This window comes from Carcharodon carcharias, chromosome 2, assembly GCF_017639515.1.
Source record: "Carcharodon carcharias isolate sCarCar2 chromosome 2, sCarCar2.pri, whole genome shotgun sequence".
In the NCBI taxonomy this organism is placed as follows: domain Eukaryota; kingdom Metazoa; phylum Chordata; class Chondrichthyes; order Lamniformes; family Lamnidae; genus Carcharodon; species Carcharodon carcharias.
The window spans coordinates 229,650,041-229,666,829 of record NC_054468.1 but is presented as its reverse complement, the minus strand read 5'-3'; the positions used below and the strand labels follow the sequence as shown (position 1 = coordinate 229,666,829).

At 46.8% G+C, this 16,789-nt stretch overlaps 1 protein-coding gene across 8 annotated transcripts in view; it reads left to right on the top strand.

Annotated features, from left to right (window-relative positions):
• Positions 1–16,789, top strand: part of hivep2a (HIVEP zinc finger 2a) — a 233,573-nt gene that overhangs the window by 12,219 nt on the left and 204,565 nt on the right. For 5 of the 8 annotated variants that reach the window (XM_041216525.1, XM_041216539.1, XM_041216515.1 and 2 more), the window contains exon 1: positions 1,976–2,309. The exons of the other annotated variants lie outside the window; for them this stretch is intronic. The gene's annotated coding sequence lies outside the window, so the exon portion shown is untranslated. Of the gene's footprint in view, positions 1–1,975; positions 2,310–16,789 lie in introns of those variants that run through there. 8 annotated transcript variants of the gene reach the window in all.

Genomic DNA, 16,789 nt, shown 5'->3' with positions numbered 1-16,789 from the left:
GGTCAATGTAAGTGCAGGTGGGGATGTAGCAAATACTAGAGGTGAGCCCTTCACCTGAGGCTAAAAGCTGCAGCAAGCTTATCCCAGGATTGCTTAACGTGCCAGCGATGACAAATGCCACTGATCTCCAGTTCAGAACCTACTATTTTTAGACCGACACCAGTGAATATTCCTTCACAGTCCCAGTGACTCACAGGATGTAAGGGCCAATGCTTCGGGAGGCATCAAATTTGCCTTGAATGTAAACACTGTGAAAAAAAATTGCTGTGTAAGTAATCGCTCGGAGCCTCTGTCGAGCAGTGCCAACTTGTTGGACTCATAGAAAGGATATTACTGCCCTCAGAGTGGGCCCAGAGGCCAGGCAGTCAAGGTGATTCCAGATGTTTGGAATCCGAGTGTATGAGGAAAGGGCGAGGAAGTTGAGCTTGTTTACTTTGGAAAAGTTGGAAGGACTTTGGAATATCACTTTTTAAGATTGTGAGGGGAAGAGAGAGAGAGTTGATCTGTGCAAATTGCTCACTGTAAAAAATTTGGAGAAAGAAAGAATTGGTAATTATATTAGCGCTTTTCGTGACCTCGGGAAGTCCCTAAGCACTTACAGCCAGTGAAGCACTTTTGAAGTGTATAGTCACCGCTGTAATGTAAGGGAGTGATGCTTATTGTGGTGCAAGGGTTTACAGTGAATACCAGGGGACACAAGAGAGATGGTCGGGGCTAAAATTTGAAACAGGAAAGTTGAAGGGAGGCTATCAGCTGAAAGAAAAGGATGATACTGCGAGGGGTAGAAGTAAAAGGTCTTGGATATGACATTGGAAGCTCAGCTCAAGGTCAAATAAGATGCATTGATCAAGAAGGGAATATTAGGACCCGCACTGGCTACATCTTAATTAACAAGTGAAAGAAAATATATCGCCAAAAAATTTCAGTGAGTGGAGGGATTTTATTTTAAAATTCCATGCCATGTTGAAAAATACTGGCAAGTAGAAATCTTTATTTTCACAGATGCAACAAATAACAGGTTGTGGTTTTGCATTGTTGATGTGTTAATATTTCTGGACTGGGAATAGAATTGCCTGGGCTGTGAAGTGCTTGCTTGTGACCACTGCTTTATTTGTCTAACACTCGTGGCTTCATTCTTGTATTCAGAATTCCCAGCACAGTGTAAGCAATGGATCAAATTTCCATTGCAGTATTCCACATTTTAAGTATAAAGTTTAACAGGTTCAAAATCTCAGTTTATCTTTTGTAAAAAAAATTTCTTTAATCCCCGGTATTTGTTTTTGCATTTTAATTTATGCTATTGCATTCCTAATTTGCTACGATTTTAGATAGAAGGCAGGACAAAATTCCAGATCAAAACTGAACAGAGGAAACATAATTTTAAACAAAATCATGACTTGTTATATTTAATTCCTTGTCTCTTTAGTGCTGGATTGAAGTGCATGTTTATTAACATAAACTGCAACTGATAATGGTTGTGTTTAATGGTATCTTCCACGGCTTCTCTCTCTGCCTCCCTCCTTTGCCTGTCCCCCCCCCCCCGACAATCTCTTTTTCACTGTCTCTAAACCTCTCTCTCTCTATCACTTCCTCTTTCACTCTCTCTCTGTCTCTCTCTCTCTCTCTCTCTCTGTCTGCCTCCCTCCTTTGCCTATTGCTCCCTTTATCTCTTTTTCACTGTCCCTAACTCTGTCTCTCTTCTTTCACTGTCTTTCCCTCCCTCTCTCTCTGCCACTTCCTCTTTCCCTCTCTCTCTCTCTCTCTCTCTCTCTCGGTCGTCCCCATCTCTCTCTCCCTCATTCTCTCAGTCATTCTCTCGGTGTCTCCTCCTTTTGAGCTCGTTGCAAACGACTGAACTTTGCCCTGTATCTGCTGACACCCTGAGGGAGTTTGAATGCAGTGACGTCCTTAGTTATCTGAGCCGTACAACAGGAAACGCTCTCATGGCCTCCCCTCTTCCTGCTTTGGGAAAAAAAAACACCTCTTTCTGCAGGGAGCCAGCTGAGACCCAGAGCCTTTCATGTCCGCACTCTGCACTCAGCCAGTACTGGCTCAGTATCCTGATTGACATCCCTAGTTCCGGGAGGGAACCAATGGAGGGGCAGGTGGTGGTTCCCAAGTCGATGATGTAAGAAATATAATCATCTTCTCTAAAGAGTGACAGTGGGGGAATACAGTTTTATGTCGCAATGACTATACTTGACGGAGTACGTGCATGTACAGTCTTTTGAAAGAACCAGGATGGAGGGTGCCCAGTCACCCTAGGGAGAATCCATCAGTTACATTATGTGCGGAGTATGCAGTGTCAGGTGGGCAAAAAGCATGTGTGTTATGTGTGTCTTTGGATCTGGTCAGTTTACCATGTAATTGGTGATTGCAGGCCTTCCTGTTGGATGGTTCATTTTTTTTTTTGCCAATGTTTATAAGATTCCCATGCTAAAAGCTGGAGGGAATCCTCTGGAGTTTAAATGCTAATTTAGAAAAAAAAATGATGTACAGTGTGTCAGTCAGCCAGACCTCACACACAAGCCAAGCAGCCGGCCGTTTCATTGGCTGACTTTCCTTCTCCCTCGCCTCCCCACCACCCCCCCCCCCCCCCCCACCTCCGACAACCACCCGCCCCCCCCCCCCCCCCACAACACCCCCATCTCCACCCCCCTCTCCCCCCACAACAACATTCTTCCTGTTCTAGAAACAGGTAATTTTAAAAGGCGATGGTGGATTACAGTGGCCGTGGGTTACTAAGGAGCCGGTGCGGTGATGAGACCTATAATTAGAGGCAGAGGTGGGTTGTCAGTAAGTTCAAAATCTGAAGGCGAAATGTGCCACTGGCTTTCAGCTTTCCTTCACGCTTGTGCTGTGGAAACTTAGCTCTTTTCCTTCTTAGCAGCCTGCTTTTACTGAAAGTCTGCTGTGCGTACAGTGCAAGAGATGGTTTAACCTTGTGTCAGGATTTGCTTCCTGTCATTGCCTGAAAGAGTGGGGGGTGGGGTGTTGGGGGAGTGAGTACAGTTGAAACCCAGGTAGTTATATGGCAGTTAACTTGGAGTGTTCAGGAGAGCGTTGGGTTTCCGCACCCTCTTATTATTAATGTACCCGACCCCATATAAATGATTGCCTTTTGGTGCTGAGGAGATCGATGCAGAGAGAAGCTGTTTTCATATGAACCGTTCAGCAGTGTTTTCGTCGCTTTAAAGTAAGAGAGACTTCTATTCACGTGTGTTTCAGAAGGGGCTAGTGTAGAAAATTCCCCACCCCCACCCCTTAATCCTCCGTGTCCGAGCTCCCACACCTGCTCTTGCCCGACCCAGCCCCCAGGCACATTTGAAGGTGCTGACTCATGCTGGGGTCCTTACAACAGAGCTGACAAACCTCCCTCAGGTGCACACTCCTCAAGCATGAGTCTGGATGGGGAGTTCAGTAATTGTGTTTAGGTATGTATTGTATGTACAATTTGTGCGTGTTTATGGGTGAATATATATTGTATAGAAGCATATCCATACATCCACATACATGTATAAATATATATATATATATATATATATGAATGTACACATGTAGAAATATACCTATCTATAATCTTATATTTATATAGTACACAGGTAGAAATATACCTAATTTTAAACTTATATTTATATAGTGCGTCTAATGTAATAAGGCATCCTAAGACACTTCACAGGAATGTTATCAATCAAAAGAGTCACACATATAAAAGAAGCGGGCCAACTGACCAAGAGCTTGATCAAAGGAGGCGATTTTAAGGTGTGCCTCAAAGGAGGAGAGAGAGAGAGAGATAAAGGGGCAGAGAGGTTTAGAGATGGAATTCCAGAGTTTAGGGTCCAGGCAGCTGAAGGAATAGAGTGCAAGAAGCCAGAATTGGAGGAGTGAAGATACCTCAGAGGGTTGCTGAGATGGAGGAGATCACAGAGACAGGGAGGGATGTAGTGATAGAGGAATTTGAAGAAAAGGATGAGAATTTTAAAATTGAGATGTTGCTACATTAGGAGCTAATATATGTGTGTGGCATCATCAGGAAAGGCAATTTATATTTATATGACACCTCTAATGTAGTGAGACATCAGGTCACAGGCAGCAGGTTTTTGGATGAGTTCAAATTGATGGAGGGTGGAAGATGGGAGGCTGACAGGAGGCGTGTTGGAATAGCCAAGGCTGGAGGTAGTGAATGCATGGATGAGGATTTCAACAGCAGATGGACTGAGACAGGTGCGGAGTGGGAAAAGGTTACAGAAGCAGGGCTGTCTTGAATGTGGAGAGGTCTGAAACTAGCTCAGCATCAAAAGGGAGGCCAAGGTTGTAAACCGTCTGGCGCATCTTCAGGCAGTGAGCAGAGAAAGGGATGGAATACCGATTGTTAGGGAATGGAGATTGTGGCAAGGGAAAAAGACAATAGCTTTGATCATCCCCACATTTAACTGGAGGATATTTCTGCTCATCCAGCGCTGGATGTCGGACTTAATAAGGACATAAGAAAGAGGAGCTGGAGTAAGCCATGTGACTTCTTGAAAATGGCTCTGCCATTTAATAAGATCATAGTTGACCTTCCAGCCCAGCTATACCCTCCCGCAATATCCCCCATCCCTCAATTTCCTTAGCAATGAGCAATGTTACTCAGTATTAAGTATCATGCAGCATGTCAACGTCCTGGCAACGCCGGGGTCAGGAGAGGTGGTGGTGAGGTCGAGCTGGGTGTTGTGAGTGGCGATGTGGAACCTGTTGTGTTTTGAGGTGATCGCCACTGAGGGGCAGCATGTAGATGAGAAATAATCGGGGCCAAGGACGGAACCTTGGGGAATGCCCGAGGTAATGGTGCAGGAGCAGCAGGAAGAGCCTTTTCAAAAACTCTTTACTAGCACGTGGGCGTCACTGGCTGGGCCAGCATTTATTGCCCATCCCTAATTGCCCTTGAGAAGGTGGTGGGTGAGCTGCCTTCTTGAGCCGCTGCAGTCCATGTGGTGTAGGTACACCCACAGTGCTGTTAGGGAGGGAGTTCCAGGATTTTGACCCAGCGACAGTGAAGGAACGGTGATATATTTCCAAGTCAGGATGGTGAATGGCTCGGGGGGTGGGGGGCGGGGGGAACTTCCAGGTGGTGGTGTTCCTGTGGGCTGGATTTGACACTCTCCTGCTGGCGGGTTTGAGGGCATTGAGGCTAGTAAAATCCGGCACATGGCCTTCTTGCCGCCTACCCACCCACCCCTTGACCTGTAGGGATCTTTATGGGGGGAGGGTGGGTGCGATGGTGGAGGCTTTGGGTGGCCTACCCACACTTGGGCCTGTTGAGGCCCTTAAGTGGCCAATTAACAACCACTTAAGGGCATCATCCTGCATCTGCCACTATTTTACCTACAACGGGGGGAGTCCTGCACACCCTGGGAAGCCTGGTGGCCTTAGTTATGTGGGCTGGTGAGGGGCAAGATTGGGGACCCTCCTTTGTGATTCAAGATGCACTTCCCCTCTTCACCATCCCATCAGGCTTTTCAAACATGACCCCTCACCCCATCACTCCACTTGCCCTGCCCGTGATGAAATCCACCCCCCCCCCAACAGCTCCTGCCACTTAACTTGGTCTCCGGCTCCAGAAACGATTTCCATTGAAGACAACCTGTAGTCCCAGCAATGGCCACCGCTCCCGCCTGGCGCTGCTGGGGCTGCAGAGCTGCCAGCCATCCAATTGACTGTAGCTCCCTGAGGCAGGACTTCCTGCCCCTGAGGGGTGGATATCCCACTCAAGCCTAAATTGGCCTTTAAGTGATGACAGGGCAGCTTTTCTTCCCCTGGGGGGGTGGGGGGGGTCACCTCAATTGACTTTTCAGCTGGGAGGGGGCATGGGGACCACAGCGCCCTGTAAAATCCAGCCCCATGTGTCTGCTGCCTTTGTCCTTTTATGTGGTAGGGGTTGTGGTTTTGGAAGGTGCTGTCTAAGGAGCTTTGGTGAGTTGCTGTGGTGCACCTTGTAGATGGTACACGCTGCTGCTACCATGCATCAGAAGTGGTGGAAGTGAATGTTTAAGGTGGTGGATGGGGTGCCAGTCAAGTGAGCTACTTTGTCTTGGATGGTGTTGAGTTTCATGAGCTGCACTCATCCAGGCAAGTGGAGAGTATTCTATCACACTCCTGACTTGGGCTTTGTAGATGGTGGAGAGTCAGGAGGTGAGTTACTCCCCACAGGATTCCCAGCCTCTGACCTGCTCTTGTAGCCACAGTATTTCTATGGCTAGTCCAGTTCAGTTCTTGGTCTTTAGTAACCCCGAGGATGTTGATGGTGGGGGATTCAGCGATGGTAATACCGTTAGTGTCAAGGAGAGATGGTTAGATTCTCTCACTTTGGAGATGGTCTTTGCCTGGCATTTTTGTGGTGTAAGTTTTTCTTGCCACTTATCAGCCCAAGCCTGGATATTGTCCAGGCCTTGCTGCATGTGGGCATGGACTGCTACAGTATCTGAGGAGTCGCGAATGGTGCTGAACATTGTGCAATCATCAGCAAACATCCCAATTTCTGACTTTATGATGGAGAGAAGGTCATTGTTGAAGCAGCTGAAGATGGTCGGGCCTAGGACACTACCCTGAGAAACTCCTGAAGCAATGTCCTGAGGCTGAGATGATTGACCTCCAATCACCACAGCCATCTTCCTTTGTGCTAGTATGACTCCAACCAATGGAGAGTTTTCCCCTAATTCCCATTGACTTCAATTTCACTCGGGCTTCTTGGGGCCACACTTGGTCAAATGCTTCTTTGATGTCAAGGGCAGTCACTCTCACCTCAGGTGATTCTCTGGCTGTGACTGGAAACTAGTCAAGCCAAATGCAGAACCCTCAGCTAATGTTTATGCAGACCGGTTAATCAATAGCAGTTATTAGAAGCAGAAACCCAGGCTGATTTTTCTCTTCTCCACTGCCAAGTCTCCCACCCACTCCAGTCCGGTCCAGATCCATCCTTCAGGGAATTATTAAATGCAAACACCATGCTTCCTAAGTGACGCAGTGTCCCTGTTTATATGTGTATATACAGACAGATTCTCCTCCAGATGAATATCCTGTTAACATTCCCCATCCAGACTCCTGTGCGCGCGTTGTAAAAGGGAATGTACAATCTTAATATTGATAGCAGTGCTCTCTGTAACTTAGCAAACTGTTTACTTTTTTTTTACACACCAAGCAAATGGTGGTGGAATAACCTTTAAAATTAAATAGCGTTGACTGGTTGTGGAGAACATGTCCAGTTGTACAGTTTACTAAAGGCGGTCTTGGCTGCTTTCTGTACGTGGAATCCAGATTCCTCTTGACTGACGTGTTGTTACTCCAGAATACAATTACACTAGAGTATGAGGAGGAAAGAGACTGCAACACAACTTTATTCCCCTGTTAAATATCGACAGTGGCTGTGGACAGTTTCAAAGCCATTCCTTTCCTTCAGGTGCCACACTGTGCGCTCAAGGGAAACTACAGAGTGCGGAGGGACACTTTCAAGGTGGAAATCTCCATTTTACTGGTTCAGGTGGCCTGTGTATTTGAAACTGATGCTACTGAACAGGACGAGTAGGTTGAGCATCGATCCTGCCTTTTGTTAGATCAAATTTGTGGATGACACGAAACTTGGAAATATTGTGAACTGTGTGGAGGACCGTGTTAAATCTCAGAAGGACTTAAACAGGTTGGTGGAATGGCCAGACAAGTGGCATATGAAATATAATGTAGAAAAGTGTGAAGTGATTCACTTTGGTAGGAAGAAAGAGAGGTAAACTGAAGAGGGTTCAGGAACAGACAGACCTGGGAGCATGTCTGCACAAATCATTGAAGGTAACAGGGGAGGTTGAGAATGCAGTTAATAAAGCATACGGGATCCCGGGCTTTATAAATAAGGGCAAAGAGTGCAAATTCAAGGAGGCTTTGATAAACCCGTTATAAAATGCTGGTTTGGTCACTACTGAAGTATTGTGTCCAGTTCTAGGCACCACACTTTAGGAAGGATATGAATGATTCCAGGGATAAGGAACTTCAGTTATGTGGATAGTTTGGAAAAGTTGGGACTGTTCCCAATGAGAAGGTTGAGAGATTAGATTGAGGTATTCAAAATCAAGAGGTGCCTGGATAGAGTAGATAGGGAGAGACTGTTCCCATTGGTGGAAGGATCAAGAACCAGAGGGCACCGATTTAGGGTGATTAGCAAAAGAAGCAACTGGGACTTGAGGAAACCTGTTTTTATGCAGGGATCTGAAATGAACTCCCCGAGAGTGTGGTGGAGGCAGATTCAATCAAGGTTTTCAAAAGAGAATTGAATCCTTATAAGAAAGGTAAAAAAATTTTCTGGGGTAGAAGGAAAAGGTTGGGGTGTGGCACGAGGTGAATTGCTCTTGCAGAGAGCCAGCACAGACACGATGGGCAGAACGGCCTCCTTCTGTGCTGTAACTATTCTGTGATTCTCTGATTTGATGGGTACTTCGCTGTTTAATCCAAGAGTTAGCCATGTTTATTTTAACTCAAGGCGTTTCTTCTGTGTGTTGGGAGAAGTGAGGAGCGAGGGTGATGTTGGCTTGACCACAATTTTAGTTATGACTCTCTTAAACTGTCTTACTTAATGCTCACTGATGTCTTGCAGAGTCTAAGCTGTAGATCTACTTGTAACTGATCAGGGAGGGCAGGTATTGTATTGCAATGTAGTTGATGTTGAGTGCTTGTATTCTACTTTCTGACATGTAGGCACAATGTCCTCAGGGTGGAAGGAACTCTCTTCAAGATTGGATCTTCCCATTTTGATTTTCTTATAAAAAAAACTTCCCCGAATTGTCCTTTCTAATCAGCTTTGACCATCCTTTTTAAACTTAATCTAAACTCGCCAATGCTTGTTGGTCAGCACCTGCCAACCCCATGACCTTCACCAGCCTGGAACAACCAGGCTGCAAGTGCATTGAAACATGCCGATATCCATATTCCTCTCCGAGCCACTCACATCCTGAGTTGGAAATATATTTCCGTTCCTTCGCTGTCGCTGGGTCAAAATCCGAGAACTCCCTCCCTAACAGCACTGTGGGTGTACCTACACCACAGGGACTGCAGCGGCTCAAGAAGGCAGCTCACCCACCACCTTCTCAAGGGCAATTAGGGATGGGCAATAAATGCTGGCCCAGCCAGTGAAGTCACTTGCTGTAAGTAGATACAAAGAAAAGTTATGCTTTACTGAAATCCCAGTGACAGCATCATTGTTTCTAAGCTTTCTCACTCTCTTGTTTTGCCAGTCCACAATGTTGTAGAACAGTGCTTCTGCGCATCAGGATTTCATCCCTCTCTTCCTCTCTCTCTCTCTCTCTCTCTCTCCAGGCACGTTTTATGAAAACTGGGCTACGCCCAGATTCTTTCTAATTACAATTTTGCGGGAATGGAGAGATGGACAGAGAGGAGGGCACATGGGACAAAACTGTAGGTTTTACATTTTCAGACGAGCTTACAGTTGTTAGCAATGGCATCTTATGCCAGTGTTGAAGGGAGCTGTGCCATTGTAGTCTCTGCAAGCTCTTGGGTGCATTTATATCACAGTGATGCTGTGAATGAGACACGGCGAGTTGCTACAGTACAACTTGTAGATGGTACATATGGGCTGCCACTGTGCACCAGTAGTAGAAGGAGTGCATGTTTCATGGTGGTGGATGGGGTACAAATCACCTGGATGGTGTCGAGCTTCTCGAGTGTTGCTGGAGCCACACTCATCCAGGCAAGTGGAGAGTATTCTATTACACTCCTGGCTTGTAGAGATAGAAGAAAGCCTTTTGGGGAGTCAGGAGGTGAGTCACTCTCTGCAGGATACCCGGTCTCTGATCGGCAGCCATAGTATTTATGTGCCTGGGCCATTTAAGTTTCTAGTCACGAAACCAGAAGTTTGCACTATGTTGACTTGACTGGTTTGTTTTTTTTCAAAATCTGTTAACAGAATGGTAGATTTTTATCCTTCAAAGCTTGGGGTGTGTCTTGTGCAATGTAATATTTCAATGAAGTGCTAGTGGTTGCAGGTACTTTGTTGGTTGTGGTAGCTTGGGGCGTGTGGAGGAAACATGACCTTGAGGTCATGAATTAAGTTTGGTACGATGTGGAAGCAGAATGATTTGTGTGTGATTTTCTGCCCCCCCAACACTCTCTTCCCAATATCTTATTGGTACAATGGAATAAGTAATCCTGTAACTAATGCTGAAGGAATCCTAATACTTTAATGAGAGAGGCGATGGTGTAGTGGTATTGTGCTGGACTCGTGTTCCAGAGACCCCAGGGTAATGCTCTGGGGACCTGAGTTTGAATCCCCACCATGGTGGATGGTGGAATCTAAATTCAATAAAAAATCTGCAATTAAAAGTCTGATAATGACCATGAAACCATTGTTGGTTGATGTAAAAACCCATCTGGTTCACTAATGAAATCTGCCATCCTTACCTGGTCTGGCCTACATGTGACTTCAGACCCACAACAGTGTGGTTGACTCTTAAATGTCCTCCGAAGTGGCCGAGCAAAGCCACTCACCAAACCGCTACAAAGTCACAAAAAAGGAATGAAACTGGACGGACCAACCGGCACCGACCTAGGCACTGGAAACGACAATGGCAATTGCAGCCCTGTCAACCCCGAAAAGTCCTCCTTCTTAACATCTGGGAGCTAGAGCCAAATTGGGACAGCTGTCTCACACACTAGTCACGCAACTAGTCAAAGCAATAATCATCCTCACTGAATCAAACCTTACAGATAATGTCCCAGACATCACCATCACCATCCCTGGGTATGTCTTGTCCCACCAACAGGACAGACCCAGCAGAGGTGGTGGCACAGTGGTATACAGGAGGGAGGGAGTTGCCCTGGGAGTCCTCAACATCAACTCCAGACCCCATGAAGTCTCATGGCACCAGGTCAAACACGGACAAGGAAATCTCCTGCTGATTACCACGTACCGCCCTCCCTCAGCTGATGAATCAGTGTTCCTCCATGTTGAACATCATTTGGAGGAAGCACTGAAGGTGGCAAGAGCGCAGAATGTACTCTGGCGGGGGGACTTCAATGTCCATCACCAAGAGTGGCTCAGTAGCACCACTACTGACCGAACTGGCTGAGTCCTAAGTTAAATAACTGCCAGACTGGGTCTGCAGCAGGTGGTGAGGGAACCAACAAGAGGGAAAAACATACTTGACCTCGTCCTCATCAACCTGCCTGTCACAGATGCATCTGTCCATGACAGTATCGGTAGGAGTGACCACTGCACAGTCCTTGTGGAGATGAAGTCCCGTCTTCACATTGAGGATATCCTCCATCATGTTGTGTTGCACTACCACTGTATTAAATGGGATAGATTTTGAACAACTCAAGACCGAGCATCCATGAGGCGCTATGAGTCATCAGGAGCAGCAGAATTGGACTCAGACACAATCTGTAACCTCATGGCCCAGCATATCCCCCACTCTACCAGTACCATCAAGCCAGGGGATCAACCCTGGTTCAATGAAGAGTGCAGGAGGACATGCCAGGAGCAGCACCAGGCATACCTAAAAATGAGGTGTCAACCTGGTGAAGCTATAACACAGGACAACTTGCGTGCCAAACAGCATAAGCAGACAAGGCTAGCGAGTCTACAACCAATGAATCAGATCTAAGCTCTGCAGTCTTGCCACGTACAGTTGTGGTGGACAATTAAACAACTCACTGGAGGAGGAGGCTCCACAAATATCCCCATCCTCAATGATGGGGGCGGCCAGCACGTCAGCGCAAAAGATAAGGCTGAAACACTTGCTACAATCTCCAGCCAGAAGTGCCGAGTGGATGATCCATCTCCTCCAGAAGTCCCCAGCATCACAGATGCCAATCTTCAGCCAATTCGATTCACTCCATGTGATATCAAGTAATGGCTGATGGCTCTGGATACTGCAAAGGTTATGGGACCTGTCAATATTCTGGCTCCAGAATTTGCTGTGCCCTTAGCCAAGCTGTTCCAGTACAGCTACAACACTGACATCTACCCGGCTGTGTGGAAAATTGCCCAGGTATGTCCTGTACACAAAAAGCAGGACAATCCAATTACCGCCCTATCAGTCTACTCTCAATCATTAGTAAAGAATTGGAAGGGGTCATCAACAGTGCTATCAAGTAGCACATGCTTAGCAGTAACCAGCTCACTGACGCCCAGTTTGGGTTCCACCAGGGCCACTCAGCTCTTGACCTCGTTACAGCCTTGGTTCAAACATGGACAAAAGAGCTGAACTCCTGAGGTGAGGTGAGAGTGACTGCCCTTGACATCAAGGCTGCATTTGACTGAGTGTGGCTTCAAGGAGCCCTAGCAAAACTGGAGTCAATGGGAATCAAGGGGAAAACTCTCCACTGGTTGGAAGTCATACCCAGCCCAAAGGAAGATGATTGTGGTTGTTGGGGGTCAGTCATCTCAGCTCCAGGACATCACTGCAAGAGTTCCTCAGGGTAGTGTCCTCGGCCCAACCATCTTCAACTGCTTCATCAATGACCTTCCTTCCATCAAAACATCAGAAGCGGGGATGTTCACTGATGATTGCACAATGTTTGGCACCATTCACGACTCCTCAGATACTGAAACAGTCCATGTCCAAATGCAGCAAGACCTGGACAATATCCAGGCTTGGGCTGACAAGTGGCAAGTAACATTTGTGCCACACAGTGCCAGGCAATGACCTTTTCCAACAAAAGAGAATCTAGCCATCGCCCCTTGACATTCATTGGCATTACCATCACTGAATCCCCCACTATCAACATCCTGGGGGTTACTATTAATCAGAAACTGAACTGGACTAGCCATATAATACTGGGGCTACAAGACCAGGTCAGCGGCTAGGAATCGTGTGATGAGTAACTCACCTCCTGACTCCCCAAAGCCTGTCCACCATCTACAAGGCACAATTCAGGAGTGTGATGGAACACTTGCTTGGATGAGTGCAGCTCCTACAACACTCAAGAAGCTGGACACCGTCCAGGACAAAGCAGCCACTTGACTGGCACCACATCCACAAACATTCACTCCCTCCACCACCGACACACAGTAGCAGCAGTGTGCACCATCTACAAGATGCACTGCAGGAATTCACCAAGGCTCCTTTGACAGCACCTTCCAAACCCACGACCACTAACATCTAGAAGGACAAGGGCAGCAGATAGATGGGAACACCAGCACCTGGAAGTTCCCCTCCAAGTCACTCACCATCCTGACTTGGAAATATATCGCTATTCCTTCACTGTCGCTGGGTCAAAATCCTGGAACTCCCTCCCTAACAGCACTGTGGGTGTAACTACTCCACATGGACTGCAGCAGTTCAAGAAGGCAGCTCACCACCACCTTCTCAAGGGCAACTAAGGATGGGCAATAAATGCTGGCCCAGCCAGCGAAGACCACATCCCATGAATGAATTTAAGAAAAACAACCAAAATTAACCGCTCTGTTACTATCCCGTTGCAAGGGCAGAATGACCTCAGTTTGATCTCCCCTGGTTTGACATGCAAAGTCTTAAATCAAGTGTTAAAAGTTCTCCTCGGTTCCTCTCCCACCCAAAACCACATCGATTCAGCCAGCAAATTCTGCTTTTCTTTTGCTTATCTTGAAAGGGAACACCCCATTTGATGCGCTATCCATCACATGTTGGTAGATTAAAAGCCTGCTGCATTTAGGTCACCTTCTGAATCTTTGGTCTTTATTTATTCATTCAGGGGATGTGAGCATCACTGGCTGGGCCAGCATTTATTGCCCATCCTTAATTGCCCTTGAGAAGGTGGTGGTGAGCTGCCTTCTTGAGCTGCTGCAGTCCATGTGGTGTAGGTACACCCACAGTGCTGTTAGGGAGGGAGTTCCAGGATTTTGACCCAGAGACAGTGAAGGAACGGCGATATATTTCCAAGTCAGGATGGTGAGTGGCTTGGAGGGGAACTTGCAGGTGGTGGTGTTCCCATGTATCAGCTGCCCTTGTCCTTCTAGGTGGTAGTGGTCGTGGGTTTGGAAGGTGCTGTCTAAGGAGCCTTGGTGACTTGCTGCATCCTGGCATAGTGAACTTATCCCATTTTTACTGTCTTACATAGATACTGCTCCTGTCTGAGAATGTGTTCTCATGGCTTTTCTAGGTACCATAGCTTTTGGCAAGCATAAACTTGCCCTTACAGTTAATTTGTACCAATTTGTGTTTTTAGCACTATGCCTATTCTGGTCTTTGGGGTTAGCCCTCTCAGTTCTGGCTGGGGTAACTGGGAATGTAATTCAGATCTCACTATGGTGGTTTAAGAAAATCGATGACTTAAAAACCCAACTGGCTCACTAACATCCCTCTCAGGGAAGGGAATTTCCCACCCTTATCTGGTCTGAGCAATATGTGACTTCAGCCCTTTATCAATGTCATTGACTCTTAACTTCCCTCTGAAATGGCTTCAGCGAACCACTCAGTCATATCTGAGCCACCTTCTGAGGGCAACTAGATAGAGGTGGGCAGTAAATGCAGTGACACCCACATCCTGAGAATTAATTTCATATAAAGATCTAGAGTAGTGGCTTCTAACATTGGTCAACAAAGCAGCATAGAATGACCCCTCATTAGGTTCGCCCCCATTACACTTTGAACCATTGACAGAGGTGAATACCACAAGAACCTGTTGCAGATACCAATGCCCAGCATGTCGGGGCTTCTAGTGAGTGAACCAGTTTGTTTGAAGGCTGCACAGCACATCTGCACGTTAAAAGATCGAGTTAAGGAGACTTAATTTTTAAGAAAAAGTAGAGAAATGTATTCTGAACCAGAGTAATTTCGCAAGGTGCAGTGATGTCTGAGTGCTGCAGTTTGGTGAAAGGCAGCATCTAGAACTTCACTGGGTGGTGAACCGTGTGTTTTCCATACAGTGGCCCCCACCAATACCGCCTCAAGGTTAATGAGTGGGAACAGCACAATAGTGATACTGCAGAGCTTGTGATTGTAATTATCCAGGCAGGCCTTTGATTTAACATGACCTCAGTCACCAGGATGGGAGCAACTTGGCTGTTTGAGCCCTGGGCTGAATGAAAGAGCCGGAGGCAGGAGTGACAATCAAATGAAATTTGACAAAGGGCCTCTTAAGGAGACATTGGAACAGGCCAACAAAAGCTTGGTCAAGGAGGGGAGGTTTTATGGGACGTTTTAAAGGAGGAGAGGTGGAGAGGCCAGGAGGTTTAGGAGAGGAGTTCCAGACCTTGGGGACCAGGCAGCTGAAGGCACGGCCAACAATGGTGGAGTGATTAAAATCAGGGATGAGTGTGAAAGATACAGTTCAGAAGCGATCCCCTTGAACTGTATATCAAATATCACAGCACCTATTGTTTCGTTGGTCTCCTGCTATAAAAACCAAAGTGCACTCTTTCATTAGTTGTGATGGATCTTGATAGCTCTTTCAAAGACCTGGCACAGGCACAATGGGATGAATGGCCTCTTTCTGTGCTCCATCAATCTATGAGTTGCTGTATGAGTCTAATCCCTGTTCAGATTCATTTTCAAAGAAAAAGCAAACACGTTTACATGGGTCACAGTCGTGTGATGGCCACATGTACAGTGTCCCCGCGCCAGCTGTGATCTTCCCTGTGTGTCCTCCCAAAACCCGTAGTTATAGTAACACCGGCGTGTCCATGTTGAATGGTTCGGGGTGGGTATTTTTGTATCAGTCTGGCTACTGAGTCTTGTGCAGCCGGGTTCCCTCTGCCTGGATCAACTGAGGCTGTCATCGTAGTGAATCCCTGCAGATCAAAGAAAGAAACGTTTCCATTTACGTAGCGCCTTTCACAATGCTGGGATATCCCCCAAAGCGCTTTACGGCCAATGAAGCGCTTTTCGAAGTGTAGCCACTGCTGTAATGTACAAAACATATCAGCCACTTTGTACACACTGGTTCCCACTAACAGCAGTGACAATATCCAGATAGTCAGTTCTGGAGATGTTGGCTGAGGGGTAACTATTGGCCACGGGATCATTTCTATCCGACCAGCAAATTCTGCTCAAAGTCTCAGCCAAAGCATTTCTCTTTCCGATTTCATTCCTGGGGTCAGGGCGCAGTGTCAAGGCCAGAGTTTGTTGCCGATTGCCCTTGAGAAGGTGGCAGTGCCATCTTGAAGCAGTGCCATCCATGGCACCTCGAACCCCACTCCACCAGCACTGTCCTGGGGCCAATATTTATCCCCCAGCCGACAACACTGAAGCAGGTTTGCCGTCGCTTATCTCATCGCTGTTTGTGGGAGCTTGCTGTGCACAAACTGGCTGCCACGTTTCCTAGGTTATAACGGTGTCTAACTTTCGAAAGTACGTCATTGGCTGTAAAGCTTTGGGTCTTCCTGCGTGCGGTCGTGATAGGTGACACATAAACGCAAGTCTTTATTCACGTCGGCCATGTATTTCTGCAAGTCAACTGTGTTGTGCTGAGTGGCAAACATTGACGATGCTTCAGTTAGCCCTGTCGATGGTTTTCACTTCTTTTTTTGGGGTAAACAACCAGATCTCCGCCACTGATGTTGCAACCTACATGTTATTTCAGTCGGGTAGAGAATTGTTGATCCAATTTTAAAACGAGCTGACAGAAAATCAACAGCTGGAAGGCGTGTGTGTTTTCTCTAGTGCACAGTCTAGTGGCACAGTGAAACCAAATGTAAATGGATGAAATGTCCTTGCTGAGAATGTGGTTACTCAGCCCAGTAAATTATCCAGTGCATTAATAGTCATGGAATGGGGGCATGTGGTGTTCGGTAATGCGTTTGAAAACCAGGGCCAATGGCAATATTGTC